The following is a 17,500-nucleotide window of genomic DNA, read 5'->3' as shown; positions in this document are numbered from 1 at the left end:
GGTACTGTAGCGCATGTCACATGACACACAGGTACTGTAGCGCACGTCACATGACACACAGGTACTGTAGCACATGTCACATGACACACAGATACTGTAGCGCATGTCACATGACACACAGGTACTGTAGCACATGTCACATGACACACAGGTACTGTAGCGCATGTCACATGACACACAGGTACTGTAGCGCACGTCACATGACACACAGGTACTGTAGCACATGTCACATGACACACAGGTACTGTAGCGCACGTCACATGACACACAGGTACTGTAGCGCATGTCACATGACACACAGGTACTGTAGCGCACGTCACATGACACACAGGTACTGTAGCGCACGCCACATGACACACAGGTACTGTAGCGCACGTCACATGACACACAGGTACTGTAGCGCACGTCACATGACACACAGGTACTGTAGCACATGTCACATGACACACAGGTACTGTAGCGCACGCCACATGACACACAGGTACTGTAGCGCACGTCACATGACACACAGGTACTGTAGCACATGTCACATGACACACAGGTACTGTAGCGCATGTCACATGACACACAGGTACTGTAGCGCACGTCACATGACACACAGGTACTGTAGCGCATGTCACATGACACACAGGTACTGTAGCGCATGTCACATGACACACAGGTACTGTAGCACATGTCACATGACACACAGGTACTGTAGCGCATGTCACATGACACACAGGTACTGTAGCGCACGTCACATGACACACAGGTACTGTAGCACATGTCACATGACACACAGGTACTGTAGCGCACGTCACATGACACACAGGTACTGTAGCGCATGTCACATGACACACAGGTACTGTAGCGCACGTCACATGACACACAGGTACTGTAGCGCACGTCACATGACACACAGGTACTGTAGCGCACGTCACATGACACACAGGTACTGTAGCGCACGTCACATGACACACAGGTACTGTAGCACATGTCACATGACACACAGGTACTGTAGCGTACGTCACATGACACACAGGTACTGTAGCACACGTCACATGACACACAGGTACTGTAGCACATGTCACATGACACACAGCATGTCACATGACACACAGGTACTGTAGCGCACGTCACATGACACACAGGTACTGTAGCGCATGTCACATGACACACAGGTACTGTAGCGCATGTCACATGACACACAGGTACTGTAGCGCACGTCACATGACACACAGGTACTGTAGCGCATGTCACATGACACACAGGTACTGTAGCGCACGTCACATGACACACAGGTACTGTAGCGCACGTCACATGACACACAGGTACTGTAGCGCACGCCACATGACACACAGGTACTGTAGCGCACGTCACATGACACACAGGTACTGTAGCACATGTCACATGACACACAGGTACTGTAGCGCATGTCACATGACACACAGGTACTGTAGCACATGTCACATGACACACAGGTACTGTAGCGCATGTCACATGACACACAGGTACTGTAGCGCATGTCACATGACACAGGTACAGGTACATGACACACAGGTACAGCATGTCACATGACACACAGGTACTGTAGCGCACGTCACATGACACACAGGTACTGTAGCGCATGTCACATGACACACAGGTACTGTAGCGCACGCTACATGACACACAGGTACTGTAGCGCACGTCACATGACACACAGGTACTGTAGCGCACGTCACATGACACACAGGTACTGTAGCGCACGTCACATGACACACAGGTACTGTAGCACATGTCACATGACACACAGGTACTGTAGCACACGTCACATGACACACAGGTACTGTAGCACATGTCACATGACACACAGGTACTGTAGCACATGTCACATGACACAGGTACTGTAGCACATGTCACATGACACACAGGTACTGTAGCGCATGTCACATGACACACAGGTACTGTAGCACATGTCACATGACACACAGGTACTGTAGCGCATGTCACATGACACACAGGTACTGTAGCGCACGTCACATGACACACAGGTACTGTAGCGCATGTCACATGACACACAGGTACTGTAGCGCACGCCACATGACACACAGGTACTGTAGCGCCACATGACACACAGGTACATGACACACAGGTACTGTAGCGCACGTCACATGACACACAGGTACTGTAGCACACGTCACATGACACACAGGTACTGTAGCACATGTCACATGACACACAGGTACTGTAGCGCACGTCACATGACACACAGGTACTGTAGCACACGTCACATGACACAGGTACAGGTCACATGACACACAGGTACTGTAGCACATGTCACATGACACACAGGTACTGTAGCACACGTAACATGACACACAGGTACTGTAGCACATGACACACAGGTATGACACACAGACACACAGGTACTGTAGCGCACGTCACATGACACACAGGTACTGTAGCACACGCCCCATGACACACAGGTACATGACACACAGGTACTGTAGCACATGTCACATGACACACAGGTACTGTAGCACACGTAACATGACACACAGGTACTGTAGCACATGACACACAGGTACTGTAGCACACGTCCCATGACACACAGGTACATGACACACAGGTACTGTAGCGCATGTCACATGACACACAGTAACTGTAGCACATGTCACATGACACACAGGTACTGTAGCACACGTAACATGACACACAGGTACTGTAGCACATGACACACAGGTACCGTAGCACATGTCACATGACACACAGGTACATGACACACAGGTACATGACACACAGGTACTGTAGCGCATGTCACATGACACACAGTTACTGTAGCACATGTCACATGACACACAGGTACTGTAGCACACGTAACATGACACACAGGTACTGTAGCACATGACACAGGTACTGTAGCACACGTCACATGACACACAGTTACTGTAGCACACGTCACATGACACACAGGTACTGTAGCGCATGTCACATGACACACAGGTACCGTAGCACACGTCACATGACACACAGGTACCGTAGCGCATGTCACATGACACACAGGTACCGTAGCACATGGGACATGAGACACAGGTACTGTAGCACATGTCACATGACACAGGTACTGTAGCACTTGAAACACAGGTACTGTAGCACATGTCACATGACACAGGTACTGTAGCACTTGAAACACAGGTACTGTAGCACATGTCACATGACACAGGTTGTTGCGGCCTCCGGCGAAACTTTTGCCCGGAGCCACTATGTCGGGAGTAAAGATCGTCTCGGACGCGTGGCAGCTGATTTGCAAACAACTTAAACGTTTATTATGTTCGTAGTTCTTTCTGTTACATATAATCGTCACGACCACGGTCAAAAAACTGTGTCCCTTCTACTCCCGCCAGCTCATTCATCAGAATCATTCACACACACTATCACCTGTACAGGTGATCAGCCCAAAATGGGTGGAGCTGAAACATCACATGATTATCCCATTCACAAAACACCCGTGACAAGCAGCCTATCATAACAAACCATAATTAATCATTCCTACGAAATATGACATAACATAAAATAACATGAATGGCTCCAACATCCCGGCCCCTAATTGCTGGCAATATAAGGCAATTACAATTATTATTCTAAGCAGGAGCCATCATCGGACTAGTTCATTTTCTCTAAAGTTTATAGTCCACCTTCTGGGGGCAAGAAACTGCCATAGTCCAAAATCCAAAAAAGAAAGATAAAAAAAACAGACAAAAATCATATAGTCCATCTCTGAGTTCTTAGAATAAAGCTTCAATAAACGTAAAAAAGTAAATCCCAAAAATAGGTTCCTTGGAAGGGAAAGGGTAGGGAAAGATCAGCGTTGTGGTCAGTCAGAGTCAAGTCTCCAATAGAAGGCATAGCTTGGTAATGGGTCTCTCCAGTATTTTACTCATGGTACATATCCTGACCCGTCTCACATGGCCTCTGCTGTCTGGGATCGTCTCAACTATTCTTCCCATCAGCCAGGAATTTCGTGGCGAAGTCTCAGCCACAATCAGCACTATATCATCTACTTTTAGATTCCTTTTCACTACGTTCCACTTTTGCCTCTCCTGCATCAGCGGAAGATATTCTTTAACCCAGCGCTTCCAGAACAGGTCAGCAAGGTACTGCACCTGTCTCCATCTTCGTCTGGAATAGCAGTCTTCTTTCCTAAACACACCTGGTGGCAGCAGGGGTTGTCCTTTCAGCAGGAGCAGATGGTTAGGTGTGAGGGCCTCTGGATCACTAGGATTGTCTGAAACCGCAGTGATGGGCCTATCATTCAGGATAGTCTCTACTTCGCAGAAGATGGTTTGCAGGCTCTCATCATCCAGGACTTGCTGCCTGACAATAGAGTAGAGGACCTTCTTGATGGTCCGGATGAGTCTCTCCCACGAGCCTCCATGGTGTGAGCCAAAGGGAGGATTAAAAATCCACCTGATGCCCTTTGTCGATAGGTCCTGCTGGATCTTGTCGTGATTCAGAAGAGCAAGGGATTGTCTCAGCTCATGTTCCGCTCCCACAAAGTTCGTTCCGTTGTCAGAAACCATTTCTTTGACCTGCCCTCTTCTGCACACGAATCTTCGTAGGGCAGAGATGCAGGAATTGGTGTCCAGAGAAAAGGCCAGCTCCAGATGGACTGCCCTGCTGACAAGACAGGTGAATAACACTCTGTACCTTTTCACCACAGTCCGTCCCCTTTTTGCTTCAATTGGGCCGAAGTAGTCAACTCCCACATAGGTGCAGGGAGGGTGGTCTGGGGTTATGCGATTCAAAGGCAGGTCTGACATCTTCTGCACACTAGGTTGAGCGTGCCAGCATCTGCAGAATACGCAGTCCTTTATTATCTTTCTGGTGGCAGAATTCGCTCTAATAACCCAGTACTTCTGGCGAAGCTTTGAAAGCATTAGATTTCTCCCACCGTGGCCCACTGAAATGTGTATGTGTTTGAGTAGCAGTCTGGTTAGAGGGCTGGCTTTTGGTAGAATAGCAGGATGCTTGAATTCCTCAGGCAAAGCCATCCTATTCAGCCTTCCGCCTACTCTCAGTATTCCCTCAGAAAGAAAAGGGTCGAGCTTGTAAAGTCTGCTGGATTTCTTAACAGCAGTCCTTCCAGTTTCCAGTGCGGAAATCTCCACTGAGAAATGTTGGCTTTGGATGTACCGTAAGAGCGCCTCTTCAGCCCGTGAGAGGTCTTCAACTGATGGATGTTCATGGACCTGCACCTTAGGTGTTATCCTGGATCCGAGCTGTTGGTGAGCCATTGTGGTTTCCTTCCCCCTCCTACTCAAGTGCAGAAGTAGGTCTTTGAATTGTAGAAGTCTTGTGGTAGCTCTTTTAAGGCGATCCCATGAGGAGAAGTGTTACCGTAGCACATGTCACATGACACACAGGTACTGTAGCACATGACACACATGTACTGTGGCACACATCACATGACACACAGGTACCGTAGCACAAGTCACATGACACAAAGGTAAGGTAGCACATGACACACAGGTACTGTAGCACCCGTCACATGACACACAGGTACTGTAGCACACGTCACATGACACACAGGTACTGTCGCACATGACACACAGGTACTGTAGCACATGTCACATGACACACAGGTACCGTAGCGCACGTCACATGACACACAGGTTCTGTAGCACCCGTCACATGACACACAGGTACTGTAGCACATGACACACATGTACTGTGGCACACATCACATGACACACAGGTACCGTGAAAGCACAAGTCACATGACACAAAGGTAAGGTAGCACATGACACACAGGTACTGTAGCACCCGTCACATGACACACAGGTACTGTAGCACACGTCACATGACACACAGGTACTGTCGCACATAACACACAGGTACTGTAGCACATGTCACATGACACAGGTACTGTAGCGCACGTCACATGACACACAGGTACTGTAGCGCACGTCACATGACACACAGGTACTGTAGCGCACACATGACACACAGGTACTGTAGCACATGACACACAGGTACTGTAGCACATGTCACATGACACACAGGTACTGTAGCACACGTCACATGACACACAGGTACTGTAGCACATGACACACAGGTACTGTAGCACATGTCACATAACACACAGGTACTGTAGCGCATATCACATGACACACAGGCACTGTAGCACACGTCACAGGACACACAGGTACTGTAGCGCATGTCACATGACACACAGGCACTGTAGCAGACGTCACATGACACACAGGTATCGTAGCAGACGTCAGATGACACACAGGTATCGTAGCACACGTCACATGACACACAGGTACCGTAGCAGATGTCACATGACACACAGGTATCGTAGCAGACGTCACATGACACACAGGTATCGTAGCAGACGTCACCTGACACACTGGGAAACCGACAAAAACTTTGGAAAAAGAGTCAGTAAAGGCGACACAGAAACATCAGAAAAAAAACGTCCAAAACAACCGACAAAAACTTTGGAAAATAACAGTGTAGAAGTTTAATGCATTTATAAACATTTTCCATAATGTTGTCAGCTCTAAAATTGGTCCCACCAGACTCCATGTAAATAATCAGGACTTTTAGCGTGTATAGAGCCAGCATAGCTCCACATGTAAATGGGTGAATTAAGGGTTTATTTCAACCAAACCAGAGTGGTGATTGTTGGAACAGTGGAAAGATGAACCAAGACAGCTTTTGGTAGTTTTATTTAGTTTCTGTCCAATTTGAATGAAGTGTGTTTTACGATAATAAAAGTCTTGATTATTTACATGGAGTCTGGTGGAGATATGCTGGCTCTATACACGCTAAAAGTCCTGATTATTTACATGGAGTCTGGTGGAGATATGCTGGCTCTATACACACTAAAAGTCCTGATTATTTACATGGAGTCTGGTGGAGTTTAGTGATGGTGATTTCGGGGCTGTTTCATGTTAAACTAAAAGGATCTTACTCTTTAACTAAAAGGTCTATCTCTGTAGGGATACATCCCATAATGTTGTCAGACACTTAGAATAATAATCAGAACAGAACAGAACTTTTAGTGGACTCTAACAGATGCTGAACATTAGTCCGTGACCTTTTAAAGTGAGTAAAAGTTGAAAATGTAGACTTTTGTAGGAATAAAGATGTCAGAGCAGCTGATTCTGTAGGAAACAGTCACATGATCACCTCTGCTGTCTCAGCCCGTCTGCCTGCCTGTCTGTCTGTCTGTCTGTCTGTCTCTCTGTCGTCTGCCTGTGTGTCTGCATGTCTGTCTGCCTGTCTGTCTGATCCTTCAGTAGTTTGGTGTGTTTCTGTCACTGGGTGTGTCAGCGACCGTCAGACAGTAATTATCAGACCAGAGGATGTAAACACTCCCACACACACACACACACACACACACACACACACACACACACACACACACACACACTGCTACCAGACACACACACACAAACACACACAGACACACACAGACACACACACATACTGCTGCCAGACACACACACACACACACACACACACACACACACACACACACACACACACACACACACACACACACACACACACACACACACACATACACACTGCTGCCAGACACACACACACACACACACACACACACACACACACACACACACACACACACACACACACACACACACAGACACACACAGACACACACACACACACACACACACACAAAGATACACATAGACACACACACACACACACACACACACACACACAACACACACACACACAGACACACACACACACACACACACACACACACAAACTTCTACCAGACACACACACAAACACACACACACACACACAGGCACACATAGACACACACACACACACACACACAGACATACACACACACACACACACACACACACACACACACACATACACACACACACACACTCCGGCTAGTACCAGGCTGATACACAGTCACCATAGTTCTAGTACTATGCAGAACATTGTTAGTACTATGCACATTAAATGTTGAAAAAACTGTAACATTGTTCTTCACAAACCGATCTAAACTTAAAACTCATCATGAAATTTTAGCAAAGGGCCAATATATAAAACACGTAGAGAGATTTAAACATTTGGGGGTAACTCTAGATTCAACACTTAGCTTTAAAAGTCATGTTAAAAATTTAATTTAGTAAATTTTAGATACATAAGAAACTCTCTCACCACTGAAGCATCTAGTACATACTTAAATGCAATGATCATCCCCCACCATCTATACTGCATTACATCCTGGTCTCAGGCATGTAAAACAGTCATAAAACCCTCGAGCAAGGCCCTTAACCTCCAGCTTCCAGGTATGAATGTGGAACGTATGGATGTATCATCATTGTCATATACTTGTCAAATATGATCTACTTAGTTTTGATAATTTAATAAAACACTAAAATGTTTCTTTGTTACATAAAATCATATACAGTGCTACTGCTCCCCCTCTCATGCCTATCAATAGGGGGCTGGAATCACCAGAGGCCTCACGATACGATATCATCACGATACTTATGTCACGATACGATATCATCACGATACTTATGTCACGATACGATATCATCACGATACGATATCATCACGATACTTATGTCACGATACGATATCATCACGATACAATATCATCACGGTACTTATGTCACGATACAATATCATCACGATACTTATGTCACGATACGATATCATCACGATACGATATCATCACGATACTTATGTCACGATACAATATCATCATGATACTTATGTCAGGACACGATATCATCACGATACTTATGTCACGATACGATATCATCACAATACTTATGTCACGATACAATACCATCACGATACGATATCATCACGATACTTATGTCACGATACGATACCATCACGATACGATATCATCACGATACTTATGTCACGATACGATATCATCACGATACGATATCATCACGGTACTTATGTCACGATACAATATCATCACGATACTTATGTCACGATACGATATCATCACGATGCGATATCATCACGATACTTATGTCACGATACAATATCATCACGATACTTATTTCACGACACGATATCATCACGATACTTATGTCACGATATGATATCATCACAATATTTATGTCACGATACGATATCATCACGATACGATATCATCACGATACGATATCATCACAATACTTATGTCACGATATGATATCATCACGATACAATATCATCACGATACTTATGTCACAATGCGATATTGCAATTTTAAACATATTGCAATATTTTGCGATATATTGCAATATATTACCTTTTTTCCAACTTCAACGTCTATGTGTGTGTGTGTGTCTGTGTGTCAAAACTACGTTGACTGTGTATCAGCCTAGTACTAAAACTGTGTGTGTGTGTGTGTGTCGGTACCTGGGTCTCTACACACATACACACAGACACACACACAGAGACACATGCACACACACACACACACACACACACACACACACACACACACACACACACACACACACACACAGACAGACACACACACACACACACACACACACACACACACACACACACACACACACACACTCACACACATGACAAAAACTTGCCTTTAACACTATCTGGAGACATTTTTAACAATGATATACACATGTTGAGTGCTATAGTAAGTCAGTTAGTTAGCTTCATTTTATTTCTGTGTCATGCCAAACATTTTGGCCCATCCCACACAGGATTACAAGACACCACAAACTTATTTAGCAAACTTCCTCCTGTCGCATGTACAAATCATTCTGAGAAATACATGAATACAAATATATACATATACACACATATACACATACACATATGTATATACACGTACACACATACCACACACAACACAACAGATGCTCATCTACCCCTCATCCCGATAAAGAGCTTTTTCCCTTTATGTACCCATTAATCAACAGTGGTGGTTAACCTGCAACATGGGCTCTAATGCACCCTAAATAAGCTGTCTAACATCTCTAGTGTAGAGGAGGGGGAGGAGGAGGAGGAGGAGGAGGAGGAGGAGGAGGAGGAGGAGGAGGAGGGAGGAGGAGGAGGAGGAGGGAGGAGGAGGAGGAGGAGGAGGAGGAGGAGGAGGAGGGAAGAGGAGGAGGTGGTGATGACTGAAGGAGACGAAGGAGGAAGGACAGGCTGGATTGTTTTGTCTGAAACACAGGAAAGGGGGTTAACTTAAGCCAGACAGAGATAGAGAGTGCGTGTGTGTGTGTGTGTGTGGGTGAGTGTGTCTGTTTTGTGTGTGTGTGTGTGTCTCTGTGTGTGTGTGTGTGTCTGTGTGTGTGTCTGTGTGTGTCTGTGTGTGTGTGAATGTGCGTGTGTCTGTGTGTTTGTGTGTGTGTGTGTGTGTGTGAGTATGTCTGTCTGTGTGCGTGCGTGTGTGTGTGTGTGTGTGTGTGTGTGTGTGTGTGTGTGTGTGTGTGTGTGTGTGTGTGTGTGTGTGTGTGTGTGTGTGTGTGTGTGTGTGTGTGTGTGTGTGTGTGTGTGTGCTGCTGTGCGTCCCTGTGTGTGTGTGTGTGTGTGTGTGTGTGTGTGCTGCTGTGCGTCCCTGTGTGTGTGTGTGTGTGTGTGTGTGTGTGTGTGTGTGTGTGTGTGTGTGTGTGTGTGTGTGTCTCTGTACAGACAAACACTGTAGGTCAGACATGATGTCATGGCTGTGGTTAACTTCTGCTCACCGTTAGTCACAGAGTTATATCTGTCTCTCTGTCTGTTTTTCTGTCTCCCCTGTCTGTCTGTTTCTCTAACCTGTCTCTCACCACTGTCTGTCTGTCTGTCTCTCTCTCTAACCTGTCTCTCTCCACTGTCTGTCTGTCTACATCTTTCTATGTCTGTATGTCTCTCTGTCTGTCTCTCTCCCCTGTGTCTGTCTCTCTGTCTTTCTGTCTCTCTAACCTGTCTCTCTCCCCTGTCTCTCTGTCTGTCTGTCTGTCTAACCTGACTGTCTCTCTGACCTGTCTGTTTCTCTAACCTGTCTGTCTGCAGGTGGCTGGGAGGAAAGGCTTCCCTCATGTGATCTACGCCCGTCTGTGGCGTTGGCCTGACCTCCATAAGAACGAGCTCAAGCACGCCACCTTCTGTCGGTTCGGCTTCGACCTGAAGTACGACAACGTGTGTGTTAACCCGTACCACTACGAGAGGGTGCCCCCCCTACAGGTACACACACAGGTACACACAGGTACACACACAGGTAATATACAGGTACACACACACAGGTAATATACAGGTACACACACAGGTACACACACAGGTAATATGCAGGTACACACACAGGTACACACACAGGTAATATACAGGTACACACACAGGTACACATACAGGTACACACAGGTACACACACAGGTAATATACAGGTACACACACACAGGTAATATACAGGTACACACACAGGTACACACACAGGTAATATACAGGTACACACACAGGTACACACACAGGTAATATACAGGTACACACACAGGTACACATACAGGTACACACAGGTACCCACAGGTACACGCACAGGTAATATACAGGTACACACACAGGTAATATACAGGTACACACACAGGTACACACACAGGTAATATACAGGTACACACACAGGTACACACACAGGTAATATACAGGTACACACAGGTACACACAGGTACACACACAGGTAATATACAGGTACACACAGGTACACACATAGGTACCTGTAGGGGGGGGGGTCAACCCGTACCACTACGAGAGGGTGCCCCCCCCCTACAGGTACACACACACACACACACACACACACACACACACACACAGGTAATATACAGGTACACACAGGTACACACACAGGTACACACACAGGTAATATACAGGTACACACACAGGTACACACACAGATACACACACAGGTACACACAGGTGCACACACAGGTACACACACAGGTACACACACAGGTAATATGCAGGTACACACACAGGTACACATACAGGTACACACAGGTACACACAGGTACACGCACAGGTAATATACAGGTACACACACAGGTAATATACAGGTACACACACAGGTACACACACAGGTAATATACAGGCACACACAGGTACACACACAGGTAATATACAGGTACACACACAGGTAATATACAGGTACACACACAGGTACACACACAGGTAATATACAGGCACACACAGGTACACACACAGGTACACACAGGTACACACACAGGTACACACAGGTACACACACAGGTAATATACAGGTACACACAGGCACACACATAGGTACCTGTAGGGGGGGGGTCAACCCGTACCACTACGAGAGGGTGCCCCCCCTACAGGTACACACACACACACACACACACACACACACACACACACAGGTACACACACAGGTAATACACAGGTACACACACAGGTAATATACAGGTACACACACAGGTACACACACAGATACACACACAGGTACACACAGGTGCACACACAGGTACACACACAGGTACACACACAGGTAATATACAGGTACACACACAGGTACACACAGATACACACACAGGTACACACAGGTACACACGCAGGTACACACACAGGTAATATACAGGTACACACACAGGTAATTTACAGGTACACACAGGTACACACAGGTACACACACAGGTACCTGTAGGGGGGGGTCAACCCGTACCAATACGAGAGGGTGCCCCCCCCTACAGGGACACACACACAGGTACACACAGGTACACACACACACACACGGGGGGCAACCCGCACCACTACGAGAGGGTGGTGCCCCCAACAGGTACACACACAGTACACAGTAGTGTGTGTGGTGTGTGTGTGTGTTTGTGTGTGTGTGTATATGTGATTGTGTGGTGTGTGTGGTGTGTGTCTGTGCCTGTGTGTGTGTCTGTGCCTGTGTGTGGGTGTGTCTGTGTGTGCATGTGTGTGTGTGTGGTGTGTGTCTGTGGTTGTATGTGCCTGTGTCTCTGTGTGTGTGTCTGTGTGTGTGTGTGTGTGTGTGTATGTGCCTGTGTCTCTGTGTGTGTGTGTGTGTGTGTGTGTGTGTGTGTGTGTGTGTGTGTGTCTGTGTGTGTATGTGCCTGTGTCTCTGTGTGTGTGTATGTGTGTGTCTGTGTGTGTGTGTGTGTGTGTGTGTATGTGCTTGTGTCTCTGTGTGTGTGTGTGTGTGGTGTGTGTGTGTGTGTATCAGTAATATAGAGAGGGTGTTCAGTCAAATGAAAACTACAACTCCCATAATCCCTTGCAACATCATTTGGCATGTTTTGATTGGCTTGACTTCATTCTGAAAATCTCTGACTTTATTATTGAAGAGGACTGCTGCTGATTGGTCGTGTGGTGATGTCACAGCCTGTCTTCCTTCAGGTCCTCAGGCTGTGATAAAGGAGGAGTTAATGAAGGACTGTCTGCAGGTCGACCTGCCCCCCCCCACGGACACCTACAGCCAGCCCTGCTCCCCCCCTCGGAATGTATCCCAGCATGCCCCTCTCTCCTCCAGGTCAGACAACAATTCACATTCTGTGATAGGGAACAGTTTCTCTGATAGGTAACAGTTTCTTTGTTAGGGAACAGTTTCTGTGATAGGGAACAGTTTCTCTGATAGGGAACAGTGTCTGTGATACAGTTTCTTTGTTAGGGAACAGTTTCTCTGATAGGGAACAGTTTCTCTGATAGGGAACAGTGTCTGTGATACAGTTTCTTTGTTAGGGAACAGTTTCTCTGATAGGGAAAAGTTTCTGTGATAGGGAACAGTTTCTCTGATAGGGGAGAGTGTCTGTGATACAGTTTCTGAGATAGGGAACAGTTTCTGAGATAGGGAACAATTTCTGTGAAAGGGAACAGTTTCTGTGAGAGGGAACAGTTTATCTGATAGGGAAGTTTCTCTGATAGGGAACAGTGTCTGTGATACAGTTTCTGTGATAGGGAACAGTTTCTCTGATAGGGAACAGTTTCTCTGATAGGGAAGTGTCTGTGATACAGTTTCTGACCTAGGGAACATTTTCTGAGATAGGGATAAGTTTCTGTGAAAGGGAACAGTTTCTGCGATAGGGAACACTTTCTGTGATAGGGAACAGTTTCTGCGATAGTGAACAGTTTTTCTGATAGGGAACGATAGGGAACAGTTTCTGTGATAGGGAACAGTTTCTTTGATAGGGAACAGTTTCTGTGATAGTGAACAGTTTCTGTGATAGGGAACAGTTTCTGTGATAGTGAACAGTTTCTCTGATAGGGAACAGTTTCTGTGATAGTGAACAGTTTCTCTGATAGGGAACAGTTTCTGCAATAGGGAACAGTTTCTCTGATAGGGAACAGTTTCTGTGATAGTGAACAGTTTCTCTGATAGGGAACAGTTTCTGTGATAGTGAACAGTTTCTCTGATAGGGAAAAGTTTCTGCAATAGGGAACAGTTTCTCTGATAGGGAACTGTTTCTGCAATAGGGAACAGTTTCTCTGATGGGGAACAGTTTCTGTGATAGGGAAGAGTTTATGTGATAGTGAACAGTTTCTGTGATAGTGAACAGTTTCTCTGATAGGGAACAGTTTCTGTGATAGTGAACAGTTTCTCTGATAGGGAACAGTTTCTGTGATAGTGAACAGTTTCTCTGATAGGGAACAGTTTCTGTGATAGTGACAGTTTCTCTGATAGGGAACAGTTTCTGTGATAGGGAACAGTTTCTGAGATAGGGAACAGTTTCTCTGATAGGGAACAGTGTCCGTGATACAGTTTCTGCGAAAGGGAACAGTTTCTCTGATAGGGAACAGTTTCTGTGATAGGGAACAGTTTCTGTGATAGGGAACAGTTTCTGCAATAGGGAACAGTTTCTCTGATAAGGAACAGTGTGTGTGATACAGTTTCTGCGATAGAGAAAGGTTTCTCTGATAGGGAACAGTTTCTCTGATAGGGAACAGTTTCTGTGATAGGGAACAGATTCTCTGATAGGGAACAGTTTCTGTGTTGGGGAACAGTTTCTGAGATAGGAACAGTTTCTGATATAGGGAACAGTTTTTGTGTTGGGGAACAGTTTCTCTGATAGGGAACAGTTTCTGTGTTAGGGAACAGTTTCTCTGATAGGGAACAGTTTCTGTAATAGGGAACAGTTTCTCTGATAGGGAACAGTTTCTGTGATAGGGAACAGATTCTGTGTTAGGGAACAGTTTCTGTGTTAGGGAACAGTTTCTGAGATAGGAACAGTTTCTGATATAGGGAACAGTTTTTGTGTTAGGGAACAGTTTCTCTGATAGGGAACAGTTTCTGAGATAGGGAACAGTTTCTCTGATAGGGAACAGTGTCCGTGATACAGTTTCTGCGAAAGGGAACAGTTTCTCTGATAGGGAACAGTTTCTGTGATAGGGAACAGTTTCTCTGATAGGGAACAGTGTCTGTGATACAGTTTGTGTGATAGGGAACAGTTTGTGTGATAGGGAACAGTTTCTGTGATAGGGAACAGTTTCTGCAATAGGGAACAGTTTCTCTGATAAGGAACAGTGTGTGTGATACAGTTTCTGCGATAGAGAAAGGTTTCTCTGATAGGGAACAGTTTCTCTGATAGGGAACAGTTTCCGTGATAGGGAACAGATTCTCTGATAGGGAACAGTTTCTGTGTTAGGGAACAGTTTCTGAGATAGGAACAGTTTCTGATATAGGGAACAGTTTTTGTGTTAGGGAACAGTTTCTCTGATAGGGAACAGTTTCTGTGATAGGGAACAGTTTCTCTGATAGGGAACAGTTTCTGTGATAGGGAACAGTTTCTCTGATAGGGAACAGTTTCTGTGATAGGGAACAGTTTCTGTGACAGGTAACAGTTTCTGCAATAGGGAACAGTTTATCTGATAAGGAACAGTGTGTGTGATACAGTTTCTGCGATAGAGAAAATTTTCTCTGATAGGGAGCAGTTTCTCTGATAGGGAACAGTTTCTGTGATAGGGAACAGATTCTCTGATAGGGAACAGTTTCTGTGTTAGGGAACAGTTTCTTTGATAGGGAACAGTTTCTCTGATAGGGAACAGTTTCTGTGACAGGGAACAGTTTCTGCGATAGGGAACAGTTTCTGCGATAGGGAACAGTTTCTGCGATAGGGAACAGTTTCTGAGATAGGGAACAGTTTCTCTGATAGGGAACAGTGTCAGTGATACAGTTTCTGCGAAAGGGAACAGTTTCTCTGATAGGGAACAGTTTCTGTTATAGGGAACAGTTTCTCTGATAGGGAACAGTGTCTGTGATACAGTTTGTGTGATAGGGAACAGTTTCTGCGATAGGAACAGTTTCTGCGATAGGAACAGTTTCTGAGATAGGGAACAGTTTCTGTGATAGGGAACAGTTTCTCTGATAGGGAACAGTTTCTGTGATAGTGAACAGTTTCTCTGATAGGGAAAGGTTTCTGCAATAGGGAACAGTTTCTCTGATAGGGAACAGTTTCTGCAATAGGGAACAGTTTCTCTGATAGGGAACAGTTTCTGTGATAGGGAACAGTTTATGTGATAGTGAACAGTTTATGTGATAGTGAACAGTTTCTCTGATAGGGAACAGTTTCTGTGATAGTGAACAGTTTCTCTGATAGGGAACAGTTTCTGCAATAGGGAACAGTTTCTCTGATAGGGAACAGTTTCTGTGATAGTGAACAGTTTCTCTGATAGGGAACAGTTTCTGTGATAGTGAACAGTTTCTCTGATAGGGAAAAGTTTCTGCAATAGGGAACAGTTTCTCTGATAGGGAACTGTTTCTGCAAGGGAACAGTTTCTCTGATAGGGAACAGTTTCTGTGATAGGGAACAGTTTATGTGATAGTGAACAGTTTCTGTGATAGTGAACAGTTTCTCTGATAGGGAACAGTTTCTGTGATAGTGAACAGTTTCTCTGATAGGGAACAGTTTGTGTTAGGGAACAGTTTCTCTGATAGGGAACAGTTTCTGTGATAGGGAACAGTTTCTCTGATAGGGAACAGTTTCTGCGATAGGAACGGTTTCTGAGATAGGGAACAGTTTCTCTGATGGGAACAGTGTTTGTGATACAGTTTCTGCGAAAGGAACAGTTTCTCTGATAGGGAACAGTTTATGTGATGGGGAACAGTTTCTGTGTTAGGGAACAGTGTCTGTGATAGGGAACAGTTTCTCTGATAGGGAACCGTGTCTGTGATAGGGAACAGTTTCTGTGATAGGGAACAGTTTCTGTGATAGGTAACAGTTTCTGCAATAGGGAACAGTTTATCTGATAAGGAACAGTGTGTGTGATACAGTTTCTGCGATAGAGAAAAGTTTCTCTGATAGGGAGCAGTTTCTCTGATAGGGAACAGTTTCTGTGATAGGGAACAGATTCTCTGATAGGGAACAGTTTCTGTGTTAGGGAACAGTTTCTTTGATAGGGAACAGTTTCTCTGATAGGGAACAGTTTCTGTGATAGGGAACAGTTTCTGCGATACGGAACAGTTTCTGCGATAGGGAACAGTTTCTGAGATAGGGAACAGTTTCTCTGATAGGGAACAGTGTCCGTGATACAGTTTCTGCGAAAGGGAAC

At 45.5% G+C, this 17,500-nt stretch overlaps 1 pseudogene; it reads left to right on the top strand.

Moving 5' to 3' along the window:
• Positions 1-17,500, top strand: part of LOC114551534 (mothers against decapentaplegic homolog 4-like) — a 33,790-nt pseudogene that overhangs the window by 3,344 nt on the left and 12,946 nt on the right.

Source organism: Perca flavescens, unplaced genomic scaffold, assembly GCF_004354835.1.
Source record: "Perca flavescens isolate YP-PL-M2 unplaced genomic scaffold, PFLA_1.0 EPR50_1.1_unplaced_scaf_14, whole genome shotgun sequence".
Lineage (NCBI taxonomy): Eukaryota > Metazoa > Chordata > Actinopteri > Perciformes > Percidae > Perca > Perca flavescens.
The sequence above is the reverse complement of the archived record's forward strand: the minus strand, read 5'-3'. Positions and strand labels throughout refer to the sequence as shown.